This window comes from Cervus elaphus, chromosome 33 (assembly GCF_910594005.1).
Source record: "Cervus elaphus chromosome 33, mCerEla1.1, whole genome shotgun sequence".
Lineage (NCBI taxonomy): Eukaryota > Metazoa > Chordata > Mammalia > Artiodactyla > Cervidae > Cervus > Cervus elaphus.
Genome location: NC_057847.1, coordinates 23,423,679 through 23,443,229, shown reverse-complemented (window position 1 = coordinate 23,443,229; position 19,551 = coordinate 23,423,679). Strand labels below are relative to the sequence as shown.

The following is a 19,551-nucleotide window of genomic DNA, read 5'->3' as shown; positions in this document are numbered from 1 at the left end:
GCCAACTAAAACTACATGAGCTATTTATCACATGTGCATGCACGCTAAGTCACTTCAGTTGTGTCCAGCTCTTTGCGACCGTCTGGACTGCCACCCACGAGGCATCTATGTCCCTGGAATTATCCAGGCAAGAACACTAGAGTGGGTTCCCATGCCATCCTCCAGAGGATCTTCCTGACCCAGGGATCGAACCCAGTCTCTTATGTCGCCTGCATTTGCAAGCAGGTTCTGTACCACAAGCACTGTTCATCAGTTCATCAATATTTATAAATTTGTTAACATACCACTGGGAAGCCCCGTATGACACTGAAATCTCACTCCTAGATAATCACCCCAAAGAAATAAAAATATGTCTACACAAATACTTTTACATGAATGTTTATAGTAGTATTATTTACAATAGTCAAAAGCTGGGAACAAACCAAGTACGGATTAGTAATTGGAAAAACAAATTTGGTTTATACATACCATGGGATACTACTCAACACAGAACCAAATATACTGTATTTATATGTATTAATACACTCAACAACATACATGAATGTCAGAAACATTAAGTGAAAAAAAGTTAAACACAAAGGACTGCATACTATGATTCATTTATATGAAATCCAAGAGAAGGCAAAATTGTAGAGACTGTAAGTCAGCAGTTGCCTTAGGGCAGGAGCTGGGGGAGTGGACTGATTGAAAAGGGTCACAAGGGAACTTTTTAGGGTGATGGAAATGTTCTATCTTGATCATGGAAATGGTTAGACAACCACATACAATTATCTAAATTTATTAAACTGTACACTTAGAATTTTATCCTATGTAATATATACCTCAATAAAACTGAGGCAAATAGTTTGTTTAATTACTAGGGCTTCACAATCCCTAAAAAAGAAAGAAAAAAAACATTTTAGCATTAGAACTGAGTATGTACACTTCTGCAAAATAATACCAAGCAAATATACACAAAAGTTATACAATATATGTAAAAGATTGACTTTCTGAAGGTGTTTTTAAACTTATTGTCCCTCTAATCTCCATCTGAATAAAAATCAGAAATAAATAAGCTATATCTTAAATAATTTTGGCTGACTTTAATATATACAAAACTACTTGTATGTTTTAACGTATACAAAACTACTTAAATAGGTTCCCAGAGAAAAATCTTCATTACAGGAGACTTTTTCATTGGAACATAGCTCCTTAAGGCATTTGGAGACAGTGAGAAACAGGGTGTTTCAGTCTGTTAGTTTTGGGTGTTTGAGAGTTGTTTTTTTTTTTAATTTTTTGGTTTCCAGGGTGTGGTTGTTTTTTTTTTTTTGGCAGTGCTTAGCCAGTTCATCATGCTTTCTTATTGTCACAAAGTGTTTTTATGATTCATCAGTCAACATCCAGGGTCAGATAATTAGCCATTAACACACTTCACCTGTACTGTGATGAAAATGATATCACAACTTGCAAGAGATCCCCTTGAAGATGAAACTGAAAGAAATTGTGGCCACATGTTGTTTCAAACCTGTATTCATTACACCTCCTGACTGAATGTCATCCAAGAGAGGCCAAACAGATGTGTAAAAATAGCTGTTTAACAGGGGGGGAAATACTGTAAAATTGTTTATGGCAGGACAGCGGGTTCTTATAGGCAAAGTAAATTACAAATAGATTTCTCAATTACTTTTTAAAGCCTGGTATTTGATTCTTACATAACAGTCAAAAATCAATTTTGCATGGAATTTATGTGAATGCCTCATTATTAATAAAACAGCGGTTGGTGGCTGCTACTTGCGCCCCACAAAAGCGGCACGCAGTGGGGAAGCATTCACGTGCCAGGCTATGCAATCGTTTATCTTTTTATCCCCTGCTTCAGCATCATAAAAAAAAGAAAGGGAAGAAATGAATTCCAAGCAAATTTTAGGCATTGCTTCTGGCAGCCCCTCATTCAAGGGGGCCAGGAGGGGTGCCCTGAGAGTACTTAGTGGCAGGTGTTGGACCCCTCCCTCATGCCCCACTCCCTGCTCATATGTACCTCAAAGGTCTTTTTTTAAAATAAACATCTTAAGCAAATAACTCCAGTTGTTGGAAAAGACATTGAGCTCCACCACTCACTTTATGCCTAGCATATCTCATCTCAGTAATGGAGCTCACTGTCGACCAAGTGAACTTGTTTAAAATGATAAGCCGGTGGTGCTTTTTCCCAAATCACTTAATGACAGTCACTAATTTCTAAAAGAAAAGAACTTGTTCCTGACTCAACCATTCTATGCACCTAACAAGCATATTTATCTCCAATTCATAAATACGAAAATTGAATTCCGTTAATGTCCAGGACCTATTCTGGGTTTAATTCAGCAAACCATGAATACTCGCTTCCAAAAGGAAAAGTGTGGTATAATGAGCACACTGGCTCCTATCATTGGCCTTTCTTGTTTTTATTGGACTACAGTTGCTTTACACTGCTGTGTCATTTTTCGCTGTAAAACAAAGTCAATCAGCCGTACAAACACATGCATCCCCTCTTTTTGGATTTCCCTCCTATGCAGGTCACCACAGGGCGCGGAGTTCCCTGTGCTGCACAGTGGGCTTCCCTGGTGGCTAGAATGGGGAAGAATCCGCCTGCAATGCAGGAGACCTGGGTTCCATCCCTGGATTGGGAAGATCCCCTGGAGGAGGGCAGGCATGGCAGCCCACTCCAGTACCCTTGCCTGGAGAATCCCCATGGATAGAGGAGTCCATGGGGTCGCAAAGAGTCGGACACAACTAAGCGAATAAGCACAGCAGTCCCTTCGGTCATGTCTGATTCTTTGCAACCCTACGAACTGTAGCCCACCAGGCTCCTCTGTCCATGGGATTCTCCAGGCAAAAGTACTGGAGTGGGTTGCCATGTCCTCCTCCAGGGGATCATCCCGACCCAGGGATTGAACCCGCGTCTCCTGTGGCTCCTGCACTGTGGGTGGATTCTTTACTGCTGAACAGGGTCTCATTATTTATCTATTTTATACATAGTAGTGAATATATGACAATCCCAATCTCCCAATTTATACCACCCCTCCTTTTGCCCCTTGGTATCCATACATTGTTCTCTTCATCTGTGTCTCTATTTCTGCTTGGCAAATAAGATCATCTATACCATTTTTCTAGATTCCACATATATATATATTAATATACGATATTTCTTTTTCTCTTTCTGACTGGTTGGCCTTTCTTAACCAATCAGGTGACTTCTAGTAAGTTCTGTCGTTGCTTTAGGGATTGTATTTTCACCAGAAAAATCAGTGTTTTCAAAAATGATCTGAGGTTTCTTTCAGTTCATAAACAACTTTAAGACTCAGGGCAGTGAGTAAAAAGTCATTTTGTTTTGTTACCTGCAAAAAGAAAAAAAAAAAATGAGGCTTGGCCACCAACATGGGGAAATGCTCATTTTCAGAAGTTAAAGACAGTTTAGATCATAGCTACCTGCTACTTCTTCTATTGAGTCCACACTTGGAAGACCCTGGCAGGGAAAAAGGCAGGAATCTCCCTGCCTCTGGGTGTCTGCAGCACATTTCCCACAGTGCTGGTTTCTCCCTTCTTTGAATCCCTGCTCATGAATGATCACACCTGGCCACTGTGGGCAAGCTCACTTACCCCCTACACCTCCGAGTCAGCAGCTAATCAGAAATACACTATGAACACAATAATTAAACCGACCCAAAAAGCTGTGGTGGGATCTAGTTAACAAAGTTTGTTTGAGACAGAGGTTACATAAGATGACTCCTTTTAAATATAGAATGCCAGGAGTTTACTGAAGAATAAGAGTCCAGGGTAGATAAGAAAATTTTTCTTTAGGGACTGGTTTTGATATCCATTGTGAAACAAAATGACTTAAACATGATCAATATATTTAGAGTTTTAAAATACAATTACTTTCCTTTTATTCCTTCTCTAATTCTTCACATAGTTAATCTGACTTACCATGTCTTCACTGAGAATCATACTGTTAATCAACTGAAATCAGTAAAATCAGTATTCTTTTGGAAAGAATACATTTTTTCAAAAAGGAAAGATATATTTTTTTTCTAGGTCAAATTCACATTTGGGATTTGTTTATGCAAGTGCTGCTAATGAGCTCAAAGAGAAGCTTATTTACAGTTGATGGTGGTTGATCACATGAAGAGCCTCAGTCCCTCATGCCTCCTTGTATCTATGCCTTTGCCCTGTGACTTTACAGTTCCTCTCACTTAAAAGCCAAATCTGTTTTCTCACCTCTTGAATCTGGTCTTGGACATGAGACTTGCTTTGGCCAACAGAAGGAGATGAAATTGACAAGTGTGCCAGTACTAAGCCTGGACCTCAAGAAACCTGCGTGTTTCTGCTTGTTCCCCACTTCCATTGCCAGGACAAAGGGCATGCCTGTGTTATCTGGGAATCTCAGAAGGATGAAGGACTTGTAGAGCAAAGCCAAGTCACCCCAAACAACCCAAACTAGATCTAACAAGCCCTCAGACACAAAAGAGAGCCCAGCTGAGATCAACGGAACCCTGCAGATGCAGGAGGAAGAAAAAGGTCTACCCCTGAGTTGCTGTGCTCGTTTGCTGCACAATTTCGTGGCAATAGCTAATTAATACATTGACCTTCTCTAACGCTAACTGGTACTGATAATGATGTTGAAATTGCCACAGCTCAAGATATTTGTGACTGTCTGGTCTTTCCCTACTTTTATTAGCATGAGTAATACATTGATTCTGAGTCATTGTCATTGTATTCTTTTTGGTACACAAACTTTCCATGTTCCCTGAGCATCTTAGGCAAGGAGTTGTCAGGTTTTGATGTGGCCAGAAAAACTACCTGGAGGGCTTCTTAAAACACATATTTCTGAGCCCTACCTCCAGAGTTTCTAATTTAGTTGGTCTACAGTCGACCCCAGCCTCAGGATGGGCATTCCTCACAAGTCCCTAGGCTGGGCTGATGCTTCCAGGACCACATTGTGAGATCCAGTCTCTCAGTCTATCAAGGGTTAAGCGCAAGTTTGCTGGTTCATGTACCCATCTGTGTTTTCCCAAAGCACATTTTCCATCACCTTTTCTGACCAGTAAATGAGTTGGGCCGGAGCCAAGATTCCACAGCCTTCCAGATGAGTTCCCTCTGCAAGAGACATCTCGGCAGCAAACAGCAAGCAGGGTTCCCAAGCCTGCATGGGACTCAGCAAGGACTCAGCACACTCTGCCCACAAACTTACAGCTATGCCAGTGACTTGAGAAGTTTTCTGGCTTGCATCCAGGAAGGATTTAGGAGGATAAAAGAGAGTTCACACTTCTCAGTGTCCGCCTCAAAGCATTTGTTCTTAAATTCCCCTTCTTAGAATTCTGGAATTTTACTGTCAGGAAAAACTCTTAGCCCCATCTATTTAAATGTGTACAATCAATTTCTCCCTCTCACATCTCCACGGCAGGTATTCTCATTTCTTCCCACTTGCTGGGTGTGCAGTGATCCCCCACTGTGAAAACAGAACAGCTTTTGCTCATGGTGCAGCTCAACTCTGCCTGATCTCTTTTTCACAACAATCTTTCACAACAGTTGAACTCAGACACTCAAGCATGTCTCTGTAGCATCAGCAAGAGTTGGCAAGAATCTGGGTCCTCTGAGTGATTTTTATTTGCAGTGTTGCCTCAGAAAATGAAACCAAATTGAGAAAACTGTCCCTTGAAATGTAACCTTTTAAAAACACAATAGGGAAACAGTAAGCAATCATAAAACACTGGCCAGCCTGCTTCACCTTCCACTTCCTTTCTTTTAATACAGGATGGTTTTCATCTGCTAATTGCTGCATGATTTTAATTCAGTAGCTGTACTTTGAAGAAAAGTAGGGTTGTCCTTGAAGTGTGAGAACACGTGCCCAGGGGCCTGGGGAATGTCTGGTGCTTTTCTGCTCATAGTCTGGCATCCTGGAAATATTTCCAATCCGTTTTATAAAAGTAGTTTGACCCTATTTTGAAAATCTTTTATTTTGCAAAGAATTTTTATAAGAATCTTAGAACTCAGTTTCACAGTCAACCACTACTTTGCCTATCATTAAAGCCATAAACTATTTGACATTAAAACCAAATGGTTGTAGACTATTTTTATTCAATATATATTTATCAAGCATCTACTATGTACACTTACTCTGCCTGGTGAGAGATACAGCAGTGAAAATATCCCCTCTTTGCTTTCAAAGTGCTTATAATACTTTTGATAAAACCAACCTCAAAACAAATAATTATTCCTTCATTCATTCAACACATATGTGTTGAGTGCCTATTATGTTCTTGGCATAGTACAGTAGAACACACAACAATAGTAATGGTGGACTTGATTCCTGCTCAGAGTTTAGTCTTGTGAGGGAGTCAGATAGTCACAAAAAGGGTGATAAAAATATGACTTGGGACAACCATGTGGCAAGAGCATGAGGCAGGAGACCCTATTTCAGTCTGTGAAGTCAGAGAAAAGCTTCTGGAAGAAATAACACATAAATTGAGACCTGAAAGTACAAAAGAAGATGCTGAGAAAGGTGGAGAGAAAATGAGGATGAAATAGATTTGCAAAGGTGGAGCTAATTTGCCACCTATAAAGAATTTTTAAAAAATCAGTATAATGAGGGCTTCCCTGGTGACTCAGCAGTAGAGAATCCGCCTGCCAATGAAGGATACACAGGTTCAATCCCTGGTCTGGGAAGATCCCACATACTGTGGAGCAACTAAGCCTGTGTGTCATAACTACTGAGCCTACGTGCCCTTAGAACCTGTGCTCCGCAACAAGTGAAGCCTCTGGGATGAGAAGCACATGCTTAGCGACTAGAGAGCAGCCCCCACCTGCAACCAGAGAAAGCCTGCACACAGCAGCAAAGACCCAGCACAGCTCAAACCTGTGCTCTGTGACAATCCAGAGGGGTGGGATGGGGCGGGAAGTGGGAGAGAGATTCAAGAGGGAGGGGATGTACGTGCACCCTCATGGTATTGATAGTTTAAATCACTCATATGGGGCGTTTCTTCCAGGTTTCCTTTGGCCAGTCATTTTGCTTTGACTGGTTCTGAGTCTGTATTTGGAATATCTCAGGATCCTCCCATGTGTGTGCGTGCGTCTCTTAGCCAAGATGGAATTCCAGTGAAGAAACCTATAGGCAGGTTGACATCACCTACTATGGTGGTACCCTCTCCCTTTTTGACCTTCAAAGAACTGTATAGTTGGGAAGGTCTCCTTGACTTTGAGAATGAGAAATGTGTGGTCTCTATCTTTTATCTGGGCAGGGTTCAGCTTCTCTGATTGCCATTATGGAGTATCTGTCCACAGGAGATGAACTACAGCTGCTCAGTCTGGGGTCCATCTATCTCCTGCCTTAATATGGGTAGGAGTGATGGAACTTTACCTTTAGTTTGGGGTCTAAATCTTCCTGGCATACTCACACTGATGCCTTAGGCTCCAGGAAGCCCAACAGTCCTTTCATGCAGCTGTACTTGCTCAGCCAATCCCGCTTGTCATGTGAGACTTAATCAAGGAACAGAGACAGACCTCATTCCTTCTGAGTCCTCTGCTCCTTAGCTACTCCCAGCCTCCCCATCTTTCAAAGTAGGGAAGTCCTATAGTGCCTCTAAATATTGTGAAAATTCCTGATTGCATTTCTCCAAACAGCAATTCCTCTGCCTTCTAATTCTGAACTTTTCCTTATTTGAGAAATGTTTGTTTCCCATTCCCATTTCTGATCAATAGCTGGTTTCTACTTAAAATCAATTTCTTTTTCAACTATCTCTGAATTACAGTATCAGATAGAAACTGCCTTTTGTTCAAAGGCAGTTATTATTAGAAAAATAATCACAATACTAAAATGAAACATGTAACTTTCTTTTCATTTATGTAAGATATTTGAATCTTTGCAGGTCAATGCTCCTCAAAATTTAAATCTACCATAATTCTCTATGAAAACACTGGAATGGACCCACACCTGCACTCAAGGGTCCCCACCCCTTAGTGCTGGAGTCCTGGCACAGGTGGAAGAGCGGTGTGGGCCACCAGGCATGCCCACTCAGGGCTTTCTGAGCCCATCTCACCCGGCTGTGAGTCACCTCTGGTACTGACCTGGTTCACGGAGGCCACAGAAACACACACCCCTACCTCATTCCGGTTTCCAGGTCCAAGCCTTCCTCCCTGCTTGGTCATGAGGACCCTGACCCTCTGGGGTCCTGACACCCAGAGCAGGGCCTGCAGATACCTGGCCTCCCTCCCAGAAACATGGGACTTCTTTTTCTGATTGAAGAAAATAAAAAGTGCTGTGCAATTATTTAAAACAAAAACAAAAACACTGGAACAAATTTACACCAGTCTTGGGATTCCAAGTAATGGACCAAAAACAACAGACTCCTTGCACCCGCTACTCTCAAACTTCCCAAGTCTGAGTTTAAAACTGAAGGCATGTTGATTTCTGGAGAGGTACAATCTTCCACTTTTTTAAAGCAGCAATTAGGACAGTGTTTATACAGAAGGTCTGAAGTGCAAACGCGTTCTATACACTCTGGATCCTTGCAATCCTAAGTGTAGTCTTTGACCATTTGCATTATCCAGTTGCTTGTCATAAATGGAGAAGAACAGACTGCAGTGCAGACCTACTGAATAAGAATCTGAATTTTAACAAGATTCCTGGGTGATTCACATGAACATTAGAGTTTAAGCAGAAATGTAAATAAGATGATTTTGGGGTTCCAGGATTGTTCCCACACAAAAAGGTAGGGTGGGAGAAGACAATGTTTAATTCTCTGGCTCTGTTGAAATATTTTCAATATTTGTCTTCAATTCTATTACCTTTGTAGTCTTTCACTAAATTCACTCTAATGTCAGCACATCTGGGCACCTGGAAGGTACAGTAGCCCTCTTGCAATAGAAAACTCCTCAGCTTCTGCTTCCAGCATGTTAGCTACAGTGCTCTCCACCACGAGGCTCCTTAAGTTTGGTATAATCTATCACCTCTCCTTCCTTCAGAATGCCTGGACATATAATATGGTGGAACAAAAGGAAGAAAGACTCCTACATCTTCACAGCATCCCCCTTGACCCTGAAGATTGTTGTTGTTGTTGCTCAGTCGCTAAGTCGTGTCTGATTCTTTGCGACCCCATGAACTGCAGCACTCCAGGCTTCCCGTCCTTCACTATCTCCCTGAGTTTGCTTAAACTCGTGTCCTTTGAGTCAGTGATACCGTCCAACCATCTCATCCTCTGTCATCCCCTTCTCCTCTTGCCCTCAGTTTTTCCCAGCATCAGGGTCTTTTCCAGTGAGTCAGCTCTTCACATCAGATTGCCAAAGCATTAGAGCATCAGCTTCAGCATCTGTCCTTCCAACTAATATTCAGGGTTGGTTTCCTTTAGGTTTGACTGGTTTGATCTTCTTGGTGTCCAAGGGACTCTTAAGAGTCTTCTCCAGCCCCACAGTTAGAAAGCACCAGTTCTTCAGGGCTCAGCCTTCTTTGTGGTCCAGCTCTCACATCTGTACATGACTACAGGAAAAACCACAGCTTTGACTTGTTGGATCTTTCGGCAAAATGATGTCTCTGCTTTTTAATATGCTGTTTAGATTACTGCTACCCAACAGAACTTTCTGGGATGATGGGTCTCTTCTATATCTGCACTGCTCAGTCTGAGAGCCATTTGCCACATATGACTACTGAGCAACTGAAACATAACTAGTGTTGGGAAATCCCTGGCAGTCCAGTGGCTAGGACTTAGCGCTTTCATTGCCAAGGCCCAGTTCAATCCATGGTCAAAGAACTAAGCAACCTGTGTGATGCAGCCAAAAAAAAAAAAAAAGCGACAACAACCCAAAAAAAAAAAAACAGAAATTTAACTATATGGCTGAAAAACTGATTTTTAAAAAATTCACTGGCTGTTTAAATTTAAATCTTAAATAATTAAAAGTAAAAAATTTCTCAATTTGTTTCTTCAGTCTCACTACTGACATTTAAGTAGTTAATAGCCACATGTGTAGCTACTGGCTACATTTTTGGAAAGTGCAAGTCTAGATCTTTCTCCTGGGGGTTTCTTGGCTCCCTACCTTTTACTGGTGCCTGGGTGGTCATTGCATCATCATTTAATGTCCAATCACAACAGCTGTGTGACTACGTATACGTGTGTGTGAAGGGGGACAGAAATCCTTACATCAGGATATGACTGATGTTTTTATAGTTACCATATATTTCCACCCCTAGTATAGAAAACACCTTGGAAACTAAAGCTCAAAAGGAGTTTGTTTGTTTTCTTAAATGATTACAAAGCACTCTAAAAATGCCCCTAAGAAAATGACCACCTTGTGATAACTCAAAAGGGTTATAAACTACCTTGAGAGCTTTCTTCTTTCAGAGTCTCCAGAGGTACAGAAAGGAACCAGCATCATCAGCAAGCTTTACCATCAAACAACTGAATATGTTAGATGGAGAAATCAAATATTCTGATTGGCTGATAAGAAGTCTGAGCAGGGACTAATGGAATATAACTCTCTGTTCAGAATTTATGACGATTCATCGTCATTTAATTAACAATATAAATATTAAAAAACATTTTATAATAAAACTTTATAATTGTAATAAGACACCCTAGCACATGAATTATGGGGTACTAGTTCCCACCCAGCTTTGTTGAAACTGGACATGAATGAATATATTAAAATGCCCACTATGTCATGTCTTAGTGCATAAAAAATAAAGTGGCAAAAAAATGTTCCAAAAGTCAAAATCATCCCCTTAGAAAATAAGCAAAGAAAGTCAGTGAAAACGTAATTTATGGAGTTTTAGCTTTTATTCATTTTTCCACTGGTAATTACATTACCCACACAGGAGACAGTTATTGAAGAGGTTCAAAAAAATTAAACTGTTTTTTTTTTTTTACTCTAGATTTGTAAGTTTTCACTCCTCTACAAAGAGGCCATGTTTTTTCCTCCTAAATCACCCCATAATTTAAGAACACAGTAATAAAAAAAATATTAGCAGTATGCAGAACACAAGGATTAGAATTTTCTAAACAGCAGTCTTGAATCATATCCAGTATCACAATCATATCCAGTATCAAATCATTACATTTATAATTATAACAACATTTACATATATTTATAATGTACCCAGCACTGTGCAAAGTGCTTTGCATATGTTGTCTCAATGAATGTTTACAATAACCCACGAGGTTATCATTATACCATTAACTCATTTTACAGACGAGCATACTGAGGTTTAGAGCGAGCTACCTAGAGAAAACTGGTAAACTACAGAGATCAGGTTCAAACCTAGGCACTCTAATTCCAAGTCTAGCTCACTAACCACACACTACTTGTAGGGTAGTCACTGAAAATGACCCTGTTGATACATAAGGAAGACCAAAGCATACCGATGAGAACTCAGTCACCAGCCTCACAGTTTAGGCTGCAGCCTGTCAAGCTTGGAGTAACAAAGCAATTTTTGGGGTCCAGTAAGTCCCTCAAGATTGAGGAGAGGCTTGAAGAGTAGGCTTAAGGGAAAAACAGGAGAGATTGTTTCGGGAAACATGATCAGAAAAGTGCTTCTGGGAATTCATTAAATTAAAACATAAATATATGGAAATAGGATTCTATGACTGCAAGTGTTTGGATTTTCCAAAGTTCCAGCTTGAGTTAAAGGATCTGCTTTTGTTGGAGAACATTCAGAGATTTGGTGGAGGGGCTAGGACCTCCTGGGAAAAGGTGCATCTGAACAGTGAGGCACACCAGCGTGAGCACAATACTTAGTATCAGAGAGAAGAAGGCAGTGGCCATCTGAGTTCTCAAGGATTACAGTAGAAGCTCCAGGGACAGGGCTCAGGTCTTCAGCAAACGAGCAGGCAGAGTGGGAGCACAGATGGTGGGCTTGGCCATTATTAGCAACTCAGTTCAAGCCCAGCCAGGAGGGGGAACCAGAGGCAGTCTCCTGGTGGTCAGGCTTGCAGAATATGTAAGACATCCCCGGGGAGACATAAAGTTGGAGGAGAGCTGGGTGGAGAAGTGCATTCTGTGACGCTACTGATGATCTGATTTTCCTCTCAAGCTGGTGGGAGACTCCTTCTCAGGGAGGAGGAAGAACACACAAGGCCACCTGCCAATGGTCTGGAGCTGGAGAGAGATGGTGACACCAGCCCAAAGACAAAATTAAATGAGGGTTCCAGTGTGGGACACACATTGAAATCAAAATGTGGACTGTCGGAGTTTGGAAGGGGCGGGGGATGGAATGCCAACACAAGGCTCTCTTAGGACCAGATCTTCATCCGGTTAGATCTGTGTGACTCTACTAGCTGCTCGCTGTTAAGACCCCTCTCTGAAGTAGTGCAATCCTGAATCATTCTGAGAACCTTTCTTAATAAAGTTCAAGCCACTGAATTCTGACCTTACCACAACTTTGTCACTTAATTCAGTCTCTGAAGAAAACACGAGCGATATGGGTCAGTTCTCTCTCCACTTGTGCCTTAGTTTGTTGCTCGCATCTTGTTAACCTACATGGCTTATGCCTAAACATTCACCTAGGTGCAAAATAACAAATTCCAGATGAATGGATGGGGTCCAGGTAGACAGTTTTGTCTACTACAGCATTACCGCCTTAATGAGGCAAATGCTAGTGTCCAAGATAACGATCAAAGAAAATTCAGAGCCAAGTAGAAATTCTACACAAAATTTACTGAGCATTCTAAAAATCAACACCACCAAAGCCCCACTCCCTGTCAACTCACCCAGCCTCTATGCCACCACCGCTCCTCCCAGAACCACAACATAACCTCTTCTCATTCATGAATGAATGATCTTCAGATTTTTCTATGACCATAACCAAGCAAGATTGAGTTCTGTCATTAGAACCATGCTGGCCAGGATTTCACACTAACTGGGAAAACTGCATTAATGGCTAATATTTCCACAAATATTTATAGCAACACTGTTCTCCAGAAATGACTTAACAGGCTTGAGAAGGAAGAGAGTGGTAGGATTAGCTGAGATCATTGGATGATTTAGAAAGGAAATTGGGGAATTTCCTTAATGAAATTGGCAATTCCTACACAGACTGTGGCAGGTATCACAAAACACACCTACAGGTAAAACTTTAGACCTTTCAGACATTCAGATCTTGTAGAGTAAAGAGACACAGAAAGAAAATGTTGAAGACTAAATTGGAGATATAAAAAATAGTGAGTAGGTTTGATGGGCCTTAAGAAAACCCAGTAAAGAAGGAAAACATTTTGATACGAACAAGACAGGCTTTCTGAAACTTCTGTCCTTCAATCTTTTCTTCTTGCAACTGCACCAGGTGGTGGCTGTTGCCTAGAATCCTAGAATAAAGGAATCAAAGTTTTAAAGCCACATCCCAGGTTTAAAACAGAAAAGTTTAAAGAGTACATGATCAATAAGAAGGCCAGTTTTTCCAAACCCTGAAGAAAAATGAGAGTCAGGCTGGAGGAAGGATGTGGGGGAGCATTTAAGACTCCAAGGGGTGTTCCTGAGAAGAAGTCCTAATCCCCATCCCATCACTCCTAGGCTGATCCCAGGGGTGGGGGATGAAGCAACAGAGTATCCCCTCATGACTGGAGGGAAACAAAGACAGAGAAGACCAGTGCTTCACATCCTGTGGGCCCAGGAATGCGGCTAGGAGTTCCGTCACACCCCAGGGTAAGGCTGGAGCCCGTGAGTACAAATGCCTGTCTGGGGTGTCTGGGACAAAAGTCTTGGGGCAGCCTCGCCAAGTAATAACATGTTCTCTCTGCAGACATGAGACCACAGGCAGCTGGACAGGAAGGACACAGCAGTGGATGCAGCTGGAGCCTATACAAGACCAGCCAGGATTTCAAATAGAAGAGGTGAAATCATCCTAATTCAGCTGACTTCACCCTGAATTGACAAAGAACACATTTTCACTCTCTACCAGGCAGAACGAAGTCTTGAGATGAAAATTAAGTGTATTATTTAGCATGGTCTAGTTTGTGTGTGTGTGTATGTATTAGTCATTCAGTCGTGTCCAACTCTTTGCGACCCCATGGACTATAGCCTGCCGGGCTCCTCTGTCTGTGGACTCCTCCAGGCAACAGTACTGGAGTGGGTAGCCATTCCCCTCTCCCAGGGATCTTCCTGACTGAGGGATCCAACCTTGGTCTCTCACATTGCAGGCAGATTCTTTACCATCTGAGCCACCAGGGAAGCCCAAGTATGTGAAAATAGGCAGCTTCCAAAAAGACAAATCAGATGCTGGTTCTTTCTATTCTTTAACAAAAAGAAAACCCTTCTTTGCTGAATCCCATAGAGTACTTTGAACAAAGTAGATGCTCGCAACTTGAGTGACACTAAATATTCTGCTAACAATAATCTCCCAGGTGCACTTAAAGTCTTATTTGATTCAAGTAAGTATTTATGCACACAGTATCTCTATCATAGTGCTATTGTGAATTCGAAATACACCGACATGCAAAAAAGGGAGGGAATGTTTCACAGTAATTAATAGGAGGTAAAAAATAAAAACTCTAAATTCAAAAAGATATCTGCACCCCCAAGTTCATTGTAGCATTGTTTCAATAGCTAAGACACAGAAACAATCTAAGTGTCCATCACTGAATGAATGAATAAAGAAAAGATAGACAGATATCTGTATATCTATATATGTACATATACACGCGCTGTATGTGTGTGTGTGTATATATATATATATATATAATGGAATGTTATTTATCCTTAAAAAAAAGAAGGAAACTCTGCCATTTGCCACAATATGTATGGATCCTGTGGGCATTATGCTAAGTGAAACAAGGCAGACTGAGAAAAATAAACACCATATGATTTCACTTATATATGAGATCTAAACAAACAAACTAACTAAACTCATAGATACAGAGAACAGATATCTCATTTTTTATTTTATTTTATTTTATTTTTTCAAACCGAAGGTCAAGTTTAAATTTAATGACTTTGGTATTAACTATACACATACTAGTAAGTGCTAAGACTTAAAATCTTCCGGTTCAGTTGTGACTCCAGACAGGATCCAGAGAGGAGTTCTAAAAATCTCTTCTCTGGGTTTTATGGAGACTTCCTTTACCCTCCTGTGTTAGCCTCTTAAGGCTCTCATTTTTTAAAAGAGAAGTTAAGGAAGATACAAGCTTAAATGGAAGTTTCTCTCTCAAATAATGAAGAAAGGCTTGTTGGAGAAGATTATCCTGAGGTCAGAATTTGATAGATCATTGATAACACCGAAATAGCCCCTTAACCAATAAATTTTAGAACTCCTCTTGGGAGAAAAAGATTTTACAGGAATTGTCAACGGTTTGTGAAAAGTACAGTGATTTAGATCGCTCTGCCTCAAAAGAGTTTGCAAACAAGCAGCAAAATGGTCCAGAGAGTGAAACAATGAACCATTTACAAACTTGAAAACAATAAATTTGTTGAAATCAAGAAATCTGAATTGAAACCTGTGTGTGCTGAGTCACCTCAGTTGTATCCAACTCTTGGCGACCCTTTGGACTATAGCCCACCAGGCTCTTCTGTCCATGGGATTCTCCAGGTAAGAATACTGGGGTGGGTTGCCATGTGCTACTCCAGGGGATCTTTCCAACCCAGGGATCAAACCTGAGTCTCTTCTGTCTCCTACGTTGGCAGGTGAGTTCTTTACCACTCGTGCCCCCTGGGAAGCCCTAATGGAAACCCACAGTTTCTTTAACATCTTGGTAGACTCTAATGTCTTTTGTAATTCTGATTCTCAAGCGTTTGCAAGTTCACATATATTTTTGTGTTTGTTTTGTTAGCATCAAGTGATTAGCATCAAGTGATTTGGGAAGAGGAGATCTTCCTGCTTGATCAGAAGCCCGGGGCTCAATTGGCCAGCAGATTCTGCCAGCTAGTTGGCCATGGTAAAATGTTTTGCCTACACAAGATAATCCATCTTTTTCTGAGCCTACATAACTGACAAATAAAAATAGTCCATTTTTAAACTAAAGCTGTATTGTAAGTAGACAGCTTACTAACTTGGGCACAATTAATTATACAGTTAATTTTTATAAATATTCTGACTCTAGCATAGTTTTAGCAATGTCCTGTGAAATTGATGAGAGCCTCAAGGCATTTTATTTTCCTTTTTATTTGGACATGGGGAAGAACTGACAGTGGTGTGGGATTTATTGGGAGAATAAATGTGGTTATCTAAATAAGTGATTATTGTTTAAGGTCTATCAATAAAAATTTAGTGATTGAAGGCAGAAGTGTCAAACTTGTTCCAAGTTCCCTGGCTCTTATTGAATTAGAGTAGATTTTTTAATGTTCTTTTAATGGAATTTTCATGAATTAATTTAATTGAATATTGAGGTATCTTAGTCTACTCTCATATAGAGCTTTTTAAAACACAGATAAAGGATAGAACTCAAGAGAAACAAAGAGAGAGAGATAGGGAAGGAATGGAGGGATGGAGTAAGGAAAGAAGGTTCCAAGGGAGGGAAGAAGGGAGGAAGTGTGGGAGGAACAAGCAAGCAAACAATCTAACTGGTTCACTGCTGATGCTGAAATTCCTGCTCTCCTTTTGTCAATCTTTCCAAAACGACAGTGAGTTTATAAAGCACATACAACCTGTTAAAGTCCTGGGTTCTCCTGTTCCCACAGACCTAATCACTTTACTAGTATACTAACAAATCAAACAGTATATGCACCCTTGTAAAAACTGATAATCAGAATTATAATAGATAACAGAGCATACCAAGAATTAAAATAGTAGCCCCAAATTAAAGTAGTAATTCAGAAATCAAGCTGTTTAGATTGACTTAAATTGGGATTGTACGTAAAACCCAGATTGCTATGCCCTTTCTCCTCTGGTTTTTGTCTACCTGTAAAAAACCTTTCAAACTCTTCCCCAGAACCTAGAAGAAATTCATCATCATAGATAAATTTTGGTATATATTACTGAGTCTTACCTAGTTCACATTATTGCATTTTTTTATGATTTTTTGATGTGGACCATTTCCACAATCTTTATTGAATTTTTTACAATATTGTTTCTGTTATATGTTTCGGTTTTTTGGCCCCAAGGCATGTGGGACCTTAACTCCCTAACCAGGGATTGAACCTACACCCCTTGCATTGGAAAGTGAAGTCTTAACCACTGGACTGCCAGGGAAGTCCCAAAATGATTCCAGTTTGTAAGTCAACCTAGCTTTATCTCAAATTGCATAATTCTGGAATTTATTTATAAAACCACTAATCAAAATTTTCAAGTAATAGAAACCAGAAGGATTCTGCATGACATATGGCCTAAATTACACATATTAAATATAAATGTATTGATTCACCCTTTTGGCAAAAAATAAATAAATAGCTCCTTATAGTGAACCAACCTGGCTATATTCCTACAAGTTCTCTGATGTATGACCAAATATCTCCTAACTCAGAAAAGTCACTCGTAATTTATGGTTTCTTTGGGGATGGACTAAAAGGCCTTTTTTCTGGATTCTCTCTTTCAAGAGTTCCCCCGTATACCTTGTATTATCATTATGATTAAAGTATTATTGAGAACCTACAGTATACCAGACTGTTTTGGTGTCTGCAAGTACACAAGGGAATAAAACAAAGACTGCTGCCTTGCTGTGAGCTTACCTTTTATGAAGGAGATAGACAGTGAACAATAGCCAAAAAATAAGTAAAGAATTGGGGGAGTTTTATAAAGTTCAACCCTGATCTACTGCATCTCTCTGAATGATTACAAGTCAATTAACTCCCTGCCTTAAATCCCTTCCTGCTAAAACTAGCTAGGGGGACTCTGTTTGCAGCGACTGAGCCTCAGCCAATGAGATTAGAAGCTGCTTTGTGAAGAATCCTCCCCAGTTTCTCTTTTAAAATTATAATAGTGAAGCATATGTGTCCTTTAGTTCTGAGTAACTACCCTGTTTAAGAAAAAAAAAAAATCACTGAAGACTATTGGGCAGCTCTTAGAATTGCCTGGAGGACTAGAGATGCAGGCTTGGAAAACAGACAGGCACAAAGGAAGGCCAGATGGCAGAAGCATGGTCCAATGCTAGCCACAACGCAGCATCTCTCACTGCTGACTGAAGGCATGGGAAAGGTCGGCAGCTGGGCTAGGGAGCTCTCTACACCACTGGTCCTTTCCATCAGTAGTTCCAGAGGCATCATCCTCCATGGATGCACCTGATTGACCAACCCTAGGGGCCTGCCCTCCAGCTGATAAAACTGAAAAAGTTATCTAGCTTTTTTAGCTTCTCTAAATGGGAGAGGCTGTGGCAAGGGTCATAAGTTGGCACATTCTCCATACTTAGGCAGAGTACCAATGCTGGACAGCTCCACCAAAATGACACCCATCTTTGCACATCTTTAACAAAGGATTTTCTCTAAATTTCTTAAAAAGGTATGTCTCTTTTTACGAGATCATATCTGTACCTACTTATAAATATTTCAAACATCAACAGTAAAACACATGGGAAGTCTTTCTGAAATTCAGACACAAAACTAAATACACAAGAGAAAAAATAAAAACACTCACACGCCCAGAATGTGGCCAAATAGCAAAGCAGTGGAAGCGCTAGTACTTCTGGCCATCAAGCGAAGAGGTAACCTCATCAGGTTGGTCCTCAGGCTGGTCCTCGGGCCTTGATTTTGGAATACCTGGGCTTCCTCCATCAAGAACATATTTGAACTCAATAGAAAGCAAGTGTGAAAGATAAGGTTGACAGTAAAGAGGAAACTTGTATCTCAGTATTTCTCAAGTCATCATCCTATATTGAAGATATAGGAATACTACATTATTAGGAGGCTTCCCAGGTAGTGTGGTGGTAAAGAATCCACCTGCCAATGCAGGAGGTGCAGTTTCAATCTCTGGGTTAGGAAGATCTGCTGGAGTAGAAATGGCAACCCATTCCAGTATTCTTGCCCAGAAAATCCCATGGACAGAGGAGCCTGGTCACAAAAGTCAGACATGACTGAGCAACTGAGTACACACACACATTACGAGAGGCCTCAGAGCTCCTATTCTTGGCAAACCAGCCCTTTGTCTACCCTAAGTGGTAGAATGAGCGAGGTTCTCCTCCTCTGTGTCTCAAACAGGATGTTCCTGCCTTTATCACATTGCTCACCCTACTGTAAATATCTGCTCTATTCACTTGTCTGTCAGCCCTCCTGGACTGAAAGTACTTTGAGGAAAGAGAGTTTATGTCTCATTCACAAATCACATCACTTGATACCTATAAGAAATAAGTCAATATTTGTTAAACCAATGAATGAAATAAAACTTGAGTGTTGTGACTCCGAAAGGTAGAAATTAAAGATAAGAGGTGCTTCTGTATTCTTAACAACCTCAGAACATTAGTCAGAATAAAGTCTCAACTATGTTTTTGGCAAAAGATGACCTTGCAAACCACGATGCACCATGACCTTCAGGGAACGTTTGGAGGGTTAGGTTCGAGAGGTGGCTTTAACGGCATGTTCTCTCTGCCCTGGCAGCACGCTCCTTAGTTCTTTGCTCAGTTAGTATTCCAGAGTCTCGGTCCCAACATACTTCACCTGACCCCTCCTCCCACTGCACCATCACGCAGACCCATCACTCAC

General features: G+C 40.7%; 1 protein-coding gene and 1 non-coding gene across 8 annotated transcripts in view; both read right to left on the bottom strand.

Moving 5' to 3' along the window:
* Nucleotides 1-19,551, bottom strand: part of LOC122688494 (histone-lysine N-methyltransferase SUV39H2-like) — a 380,972-nt gene that overhangs the window by 163,061 nt on the left and 198,360 nt on the right. The window contains exon 6 of one of the 7 annotated variants that reach the window (XR_006339485.1): nucleotides 9,874-12,096. The exons of the other annotated variants lie outside the window; for them this stretch is intronic. The gene's annotated coding sequence lies outside the window, so the exon portion shown is untranslated. Of the gene's footprint in view, nucleotides 1-9,873; nucleotides 12,097-19,551 lie in introns of those variants that run through there. 7 annotated transcript variants of the gene reach the window in all.
* On the bottom strand, nucleotides 14,978-15,097 carry LOC122688890. The gene has a single exon (XR_006339625.1). It is a non-coding gene; the product is annotated as a small nucleolar RNA SNORA26 (small nucleolar RNA).